The following is a 7536-nucleotide window of genomic DNA, read 5'->3' on the forward strand; positions in this document are numbered from 1 at the left end:
CTAGTCCCATCTAGAGTAGTAGTAGTAGTTGTAGTAATAGTAGCAGTTGTGTGCTTTTAAGTTGCTTTTGTTTTATGGTGACTCTAAGGTGAATTTATCATTGGGCTTTCTTGGCTAAATTTATTCAGGGGACTTGCTTTTGTCACCCTTTGATGGAGGGGAAGTGTGACTTGCCCAAGGACACCTAACAGGTTTCCATGGCCAAGCGAGATTTGAACCTGGTCTCCAGAGTTGTAGTCCAATACTCAAATCACTACATCATGCATGCCCTAGACCAGGGGTCCACAAACCTTTTAAACAGAGGGCCAGGTCACAGTCCCTCAAACTGTTGGAGGGCTGGATTATAATTTGAAGAAAAACAACCATGAATTCCCATGCACGCTGCACATATCTTATTTGTAGTGTAAAACCACTTTAAAACAATACAATAATTAAAATGAGGAAGAATGTTAACAAATATAAACTTATTAGTATTTCAATGGGAAATGTGGGCCTGTTTTTGGCTGATGAGATAGGATTGTTGTTGTTGTGTGCTTTCAAGTCATTTCAGACTTAGGTTGACCCTGAGCGAGGACTGGGTAAATGACCTTGGAGGGCCGCATCCGGCCCCCGGACCTTAGTTTGAGGACCCCTGCCCTAGACTCATAGAATAAATGGAAAAAAATTAAGAGTCATATTCGTACTAGGGGTGAGAAAAGCGGTATATAAATACTGTAAATAAATAAATAAATATTGTTGCAGGCTTTCATGGCCGGAATCGCTGGGTTGTTGTAGGTTTTTTTCGGGCTATATGGCCATGGTATAGAGGCATTCTCTCCTGACGTTTCGCCTGCATCTCTGGCAAGCATCCTCAGAGGTAGTGAGGTCTGTTGGAACTAGGAAAAAGGGTTTATATATCAGTGGAATGACCAGGGTGGGACAAAGGACTCTTGTCTGCTGGAGCTAGGTGTGAATGTTGAGAACTCAGAAATGCTGGACCACTCTCACAACCACCATGTCAGACTACACAGAGAAGCCATTGAAATCCACAAGCATGTGGACAATTTCAACAGAAAGGAGGAAACCATGAAAATGAACAAAATCTGGCTACCAGTATTAAAAAACTCTAAAATTGCAACAGCACAACAACAGAGAGGAGGCAGGCAGAGACATCTAATTTGGCGCAGTGGGTTAAAGCCCTGTGCCGGCAGGACTGAAGACCGACAGGTCGCAGGTTCGAAACCGGAGAGAGGCGGATAAGCTCCCTCTATCAGCTCCAGTTCCTCATGCGGGGACATGAGAGAAGCCTCCCACAAGTATGATAAAAACATCAAATCATCCGGGCGTCCTTGCAGACGGCCAATTCTCTCACAACAGGAGCGACTCCTGACATGACAAAAAAAAATATCTAATTATCTCTCAACAAAAGTTTGCTCCAGGCACAGTCAGCCCATTGTATGCTAATCAAGGTGGTCAGTTGAAATATTCACACCTAGCTCCAGCAGACAAGAGTCCTTTGTCCCACCCTGGTCTTTCCACAGACATATAAACCATTTTTCCTAGTTTCAACAGACCTCACTACCTCTGAGGATGCTTGCCATAGATGCAGGCGAAACATCAGGAGAGAATGCCTCTAGACCATGGCCATATAGCCTGAAAAAGCCTACAACAACCCAATAAATAAATAAATAAATAAATAAATAAATGCTGCAGTGGGCCTCACTTTATCTGAGTCTAATCATTGGATTTTGGGCAGAAGCTTGAAGGCATTTTGACTAATTTTGGAAAGTGGCTCTTGTGATTTTCTTTGCACAGTTTCTCCCTTACTTGCAGTTCTTTGGAGTCTTTGAACTTAAAATGGTACCAAAACTTACCATGTAAACTGTTTTAGCTGAAATAGAAATAGCACAGCACTTTGCCCATCTATCTCATATTGAGTCATTCTCATCCTACAGCTCTTGGAACTGGGACACAAACCTCTTACCGTACCCAAGGGGAAACTTAAGACTCTATCTTGCTTACAAACCACATCCTCTGATCTGGAAGCCCTCTTGCTGATGTTAGATTCATTAGCAGAGGCGGCCCTAGGTAATTTTCAATGGTAAGCAAGCAGTATTTTGGCGACCCCCCCCCCCCCCAACCAATCACTGATATATATTTTCTGTTCGTCGTGGGAGTTCTGTGTGCCATATTTGGTTCAATTCCATCATTGGTGAAGTTCAGAATGCTCTTTAATTGTAGGTGAACTATACATCCCAGTAACTACAACTCGCATATGTCAAGGTCTATTTTCCCCTGTTCATTAGAATAGGGTTATTATAACCATCATGTTACTCAAGCTTCAGTTGCTGCTGGCTGTGGATCTGAAAAGTTCTGGACCAAGTTTAGACCCACCAAGCTGCAAAGAGTTTTCACTGCATAGGATGCCTCATCACCTCCCAGGAACCCGATCTGTTCTATGAGGTTACTGAGAACAGCTACAAAGAACATGGCTATTTCCTATGCTATTTTCATCCACCTTGTTGAATCAATTACTCTTTAATCAGCTTGTATTTTTGCCCCCCCCCCCCCCGGGCCCTTAGTTCTTTTGTTGCTTGATGCTTGTCTATTATTGTCATGTTTGTTAAGATCGTCTGGGGAGGCCCTGCTCTCAGTCCCGCCTGCATCACAAGTACGGTTGGCGGGGACGAGAGACAGGACCTTCTCAGTGGTGGCCCCTCGGCTGTGGAATGCCCTTCTTACAGAAATTAGATCGGCCTCCTCCCTGTTCACATTTCGGAGGAAAGTGAAGACCTGGTTGTTTGAGCAGGCATTTGAATAGCAATGTAACTAATATAGTTACATTACAAGACTGGATCTTGATTTTAACTATGAGACGAGATGAGATGTTATGATGTTTATTGATTGTTATAATGTTATTCTTTTAAAATATAATATAATAATAATATGATATTATAATTATATATTTATATTACATGTAATATTACTAATAATATTACAATATAATTGGTATAGTATAATATAGCAATATTTAAAACTGATATTGTACTATGCTAATAATATAATATATTGTATGTATATATACCTTGTAAGCTGCTCTGAGTCCCCTTCGGGTTGAGAAGGGCGGCATATAAATGTTGTAAATAAATAAATAAATAAATAATTGTTTTTAATTGTTTTTATCATGTTAAAGTATTGTATTTGCTTTGTTAACCGCTCTGAGTCGCCCCGAGGGCTGAGAAGAGTGGTATACAAAGTATAGTAAATAGATAGATAGATAGATAGATAGATAGATAGATAGATAGATAGATAATGTTTATGTATTTAAGATCATCTGGGGAGGCCCTGCTCTCAGTCCCGCCTGCATCACAGGCACGCCTGGCGGGAACGAGAGACAGGGCCTTCTTAGTGGTGGCCCCTCGGCTGTGGAATGCTCTTCCTATAGATATCAGATCGGCCCCATCCCTATTGGAGTTTCGGAGGAAAGCGAAGACCTGGCTGTTCGAACAAGCATTCAATTAAGCAGTGTAATGAATATAGGAACACGGATGAACGGATGATGAGATTGGATTCTGATTTTACTGATGAGACGCTAATTATTGTTATATTGATGTTTAATTGTTGATGATGCTATTGTTTTAACTGTCCCATAATCGATTTATGATGTTTTGCATTGAATTTTGCTGTTGTTAAGTGCTTTGAGTCGCCTGAGGGCTGAGAAAAGCGGTATATAAATGAAGTAAATAAATAAATAAGTGTTTTTAAATTGCATTTTGTTATTGCTCTGCTTATGAGGAAGAACATGAGGAAGAACTTCCTGACTGTGAGAGCCGTTCAGCAGTGGAACTCTCTGCCCCGGAGTGTGGTGGAGGCTCCTTCTTTGGAAGCTTTTAAGCAGGGGCTGGATGGCCATCTGTCAGGGTTGATTCGAATGCAATATTCCTGCTTCTTGGCAGGGGGTTGGACTGGATGGCCCATGAGGTCTCTTCCAACTCTTCGATTCTATGATTCTATGCTTTTAATTGTATGTTCCCTGGCTTGGCCCCATGTAAGCCACCCCGAGTCCCTTCGGGGAGATGGAGGCGGGGTAGAAACTTCTTCTTCTTCTTCTTAGAGGGGTAGCATTACTTCCTTAGATCTAGAGCATAGTGTCTAGATCTAAGGAAGTAATGCTACCCCTCTATTCTGCTTTGGTTAGACCACACCTGGAATATTGTGTCCAATTCTGGGCACCACAATTCAAGAGAGATATTGACAAGCTGGAATGTGTCCAGAGGAGGGCGACTAAAATGATCAAGGTTCTGGAGAACAAGCCCTATGAGGAGCGGCTTAGGGAACTGGGCATGTTTAGCCTGAAGAAGAGAAGGCTGAGAGGAGATATGATAGCCATGTATAAATATGTGAGAGGAAGCCACAGGGAGGAGGGAGCAAGTGGTTTTCTGCTTCCTTGGAGACTAGGACGCAGAACAATGGCTTCAAACTACAAGAGAGGAGATTCCATCTGAACATGAGGAAGAACTTCCTGATTGTGAGAGCCGTTCAGCAGTGGAACTCTCTGCCCCGGAGTGTGGTGGAGGCTCCTTCTTTGGAAGCTTTTAAGCAGAGGCTGGATGGCCATTTGTCAGGGGTGATTTGAATGCAATATTCCTGCTTCTTGGCAGGGGGTTGGACTGGATGGCCCATGAGGTCTCTTCCAACTCTTTGATTCTATGATTCTATGATTCTTCTTCTTCTTCTTCTTCCATATTTGCCAAAATACACAGGACGTAGACAACAGACTCCCAATGCCAGCCACACACTTCTTGTCTCAGCGCCACAAAATCAGAGGGATGTTTGATGAAACATTGCCTCTAAAGGGAACGGAGCCTATCTGATCCAGTATCAAAGCTGCTTTTCCTTCTTGGCAATGAAGCAAACAGTCAATGTCATACTGTTTCGAAGACATATAGGTGCCCGCCCAACCCCCACCTCGCAGCTGCATGATTTCCTTACAATGTTGTGGTTTACCAAAATAGCTGTGCTGTTTCCTCTAAGTGCTTTGATGCTGACATTTTAAAAAAGCACCCCATTGCCTTGCTGGGGCAAACCTTCAACTGTTTCTTTCTTGGTGTCTATCAGTTGTACCAGAATTGGATACAGATATGAAGGACATGCTAGATGTATAGTCTCCAGAGTTCAGCCCACATTCTTTACTTTTGATAATAAATTGTTTTTGCTTGTTTTTGCAGCAAAAACAATTTATTTTCAATTGTCCTCTTCCATGTTTTTGCTTGTTTTTGCAGCAAAAACATGGAAGAAGATAACTGAGTATTTTTTTTAATAAATAATCTTTATTGAGTATTTACAAATTACAAAGCTAAAATTTCTGAAAGAGAAAAAGGAGAAAATGGGAAAAAAGAAAATAAAGAAGAAAATAAAATAAAATAATATATACTAGCTGTCCCCTGCCACGCATTGCTGTGGCCCACATGGGGGTTCTGTGTGGGAGGTTTGGCCCAATTCTATCATTGGTGGGGTTCAGAATGCTCTGTGATTGTAGGTGAACTATAAATCCCAGTACCTACAACTCCCAAATGTCAAGATTTTATTTTTCCCACATTCCACCAGTGTTCACATTTGGACATATTGAGTTTTCATGTAGAGTTTGGTCCAGATCCATCATTGTTTGAGTGCACAGTAATCTCTGGATGTAGGAGAACTACAACTCCAAAACCAAAGGACACTGGCCACCAAACCCTTCCAGTATTTTCTGTTGGTCATGGGAGAACTGTGTGCCAAGTTCGGTTCAATTCCATCGTTGGTGAGGTTCAGAATGCTCTTTGATTGTAGGTGAACTATAAATCCCAGCAACTACAACTCCCAAATGACAAAATCAATTTTTTTGAGTGAAGGACATACATTGGGTTATTAGGTGTCTGCAGTGCCTTTCATGTTCCTTGATTCGTGTTTGGGCAATGCTGCGTTTGGTGGTCCCTATGTAGACTTGTCCACAGCTGCATGGAATACGGTAGACTCCCCACCAAGAAAATCCAACAAATACTACATTCAGCAAAGCACAAGAGGGATCCTCTCACCTCTGCAGGAGTCTACCGTATACCATGCAGCTGTGGACAAGACTACATAGGGACCACCAAACACAGCATTGCCCAAACACGAATCAAGGAATATGAAAGGCACTGCAGACTACTTCAACCAGAGAAGTTAGCCATAGCAGAGCACCTGATGAACCAACCTGGACACAGCATATTATTTGAGAACACAGAAATGCTGGACCACTCTCACAACCACCATGTCAGACTGCACAGAGAAGCCATTGAAATCCACAAGCATGTGGACAATTTTAACAGAAAGGAAGAAACCATGAAAATGAACAAAATCTGGCTACCAGTATTTAAAAAACTCAAAAATTTCAACAGCAAAACAACAGAGAGTAAACAATCAGGCACATCAAATCACCTCTCAAAGAAAGATTCCCCCAGGCACTTCCAAGCCATTAAATGCTAATCAAGGTGGTCAGCTGAAACATTCACACCTAGCTCCAGCAGACAAAAGTCATTTGTCCCACCCTAGTCTTTCCAGAGATATATAAACCCATTTTCCTACTTCCAACAGACCACACAACCTCTGAGGATGCTTGCCATAAATGCAGGCGAAACGTCAGGAGAAAATGCCTCTAGAACATGGCCATATACCTACAATAACCCATAAACTTATTAGTATTTCAATGGGAAGTGTGGGTCTGCTTTTGACTGATGAGATAGGATTGTTGTGTGCTTTCAAGTCATTTCAGACTTAGTTTGATCCTGAGAGAGAGTTGGGTAAATGACCTTGGAGGACCGTATCCAGCCCTTGGGCCTTAGTTCGGATACCTGCCCTAAAGGATACCTGGTTGCCTTTCTCCACTCCTTTCAGTTCTGGCACATCAATGCCCCAAGATTGTCTCAAATATCCCATATACGCCCCATCTCAAATTAGCAAATCATAGTACAGCAGGCATTTGAAGGGCTAGAGGTATAGGACTCACATGAAAGTGAAAAAAATGCTTGATTTAACTTGAGAGAGAACCACTCTTTGACTCTCTAGGTGCCATAGCATAACTATACAGTCAACATCCAGCAGAAGTTGCACTGGAGGAGCTAAAGATTCCTAAAGAGAGCATATTGATAAAATCTACACAAGTTAAATCTGTGTATGTGGAGGGCCCACGGTAGAACACTGAATGACTTCTCACATTTATTTCAGCAACTAGCAGTCCCCTGCCACGTGTTGCTGTGGCCCAGTCTGGTGATCTGGAAAATAAAGTAATTAGAAAGTGTTGGTTCCTAATATTTATCATTTCTTTATACTTGTGGGTAAACAGTATTTCTTGCTGTTTCTTTGTCAGTGTTGATATGGAGATTGTCTGGTTTGCCTACTCAGGAACATGCAACATATAATTGTCCTTCTTTAGGGGTCCCTTTCCAATGTTGTTGTTGTTCATTCGTTCAGTCGTCTCCGACTCTTCGCGACCCCATGGACCAGCCCACACCAGAGCCCCCTGTCAGCCGTCACCACCCC

Source organism: Anolis sagrei, chromosome 2 (assembly GCF_037176765.1).
Source record: "Anolis sagrei isolate rAnoSag1 chromosome 2, rAnoSag1.mat, whole genome shotgun sequence".
In the NCBI taxonomy this organism is placed as follows: domain Eukaryota; kingdom Metazoa; phylum Chordata; class Lepidosauria; order Squamata; family Dactyloidae; genus Anolis; species Anolis sagrei.